Below are 1,621 nucleotides of genomic sequence, written 5' to 3' on the forward strand. Positions count from 1 at the left end.
TCTTGAGACACAGAGGACGATCTCGGCTCTTTGTTTTCACCTCACCTTTACCAGGCCATCCGTTAAGAGATAAATCACATCTGAGAATGTGTGAAGGACAAACATTTAGTCTAGTATTATACATGAGTAACAGCAGACCGCAGTGCAGTTTGTTGAAATAGCCACATTTCCATCCAGATGTCATCACAAGACCAATCTCTGACAATGGACAATTGAAAATCCAGGGTCGAGGGCGGCTAAGTACTTTCTGAGGGTGAATGCAGACACATTTTAGGCTCACTCCTCCATCCGTACACGGCTGTTAAATTCAGAAAATGCAGGCTTGGACGAATATTTTCTCCATCGTTGTGGCGCCCCCGAAGGCATGACACCCCTATTGCCAAGCAAATAGTGCATGCCAACTTTTGGCAGGAGTGGCTGAAACCAGATATTTACGCACAATGTATAAAGAGAAGACCTTTTTTTTCCCTTACTGATATTAAATCAGACAAAACATTCCCTGTATTATATCACGAGATTAGCAGAACTAAAACTTTAGTTCTTGTTTTTATTTGTTTTACACTTCATTTTTGTGACTCTCTTTGTGGCAGGTAGGTGGGCCACCCTTGCGCATCCATAAATGTTTAACTCTGGCCACAATTTTCTTTTTGGTGCTTGGATAAAGGTTTCAGGATTGCTTTGTTGTCTTATGTTTGACTTAGCTGTCTTTAAGATGCTTCCCAACTAATTTGGTTCTATGCTTAGGGTCATTGCCCATTTAGAAAACCTCTTTATACTCAGAGTTTCTTTCTCGGGTTTCTTATAATTGTGAAGTTTTTTTTTTGTTGCCTACCACTTCAGTTTTATCACCAGATCATTCTTCAGCTCATCTTCCTCTTGACCATACTCCATAGATAAAGTACCAGAGGACCGCAGCCTCGACCACAAAATTCCAGCGTAGAAAGAATGCATCTCACCTCAGTGCCGCAGTGTTTTACCAGGACTACCCTTCAGTTCTTTCCGCAGCGTTCTTCTTTGTGTATGTGGTTTGCCACACCTTCTTTCTGAACTCAAAAGCTGAGGGGCACATGCAGCACTTTTCAGGAAACCTGAGAGTATTTTTAGAAGCAAAGTAGGGCTGTTAGATACTGAGCCATCAACTGAAGGGACAAGTTAAGAACTGTGGTTAGATTCAGAGGATTATATGACTCAAATGATATTGTATTTTTTGTGATAATGAGCTTTTCTTGAGCTGGTTTATGTTCATTCATAAGCCCTCCATGGCCCCCTCAAAATTAGTGGGGCACTGATTGTAGTTTTCTTACCTGACGATTCAGATTTTTATTTTGTTTTGGTCTGAAACATTGCTAAATACAAGAAAATTGACAAGACTATTGTTAGCTGCACTCATGCAGACATAATCTGGTCAATCAGCCCTCTGTCTCGGCAGAGCAAAAGAAGACAGCGGCCATTTTTCAGACCTTTGTGGAGGTAGACAAGATCAGTGGATAAGATCAGTTTCTCATGTAATTATTGTCCAATCGTCAATGATTTATTAGTCAATGATTTATCTGTATTAAAAATACAGAGTAAGATCCAATCAGTTCAACCAGAAGACATAGTGAACCATTGACAACCATGC

The sequence above is a fragment of the Poeciliopsis prolifica genome, unplaced genomic scaffold (genome assembly GCF_027474105.1).
Source record: "Poeciliopsis prolifica strain line A6 unplaced genomic scaffold, Auburn_PproV2 SCAFFOLD001, whole genome shotgun sequence".
NCBI classification, from domain to species: Eukaryota; Metazoa; Chordata; class Actinopteri; order Cyprinodontiformes; family Poeciliidae; genus Poeciliopsis; species Poeciliopsis prolifica.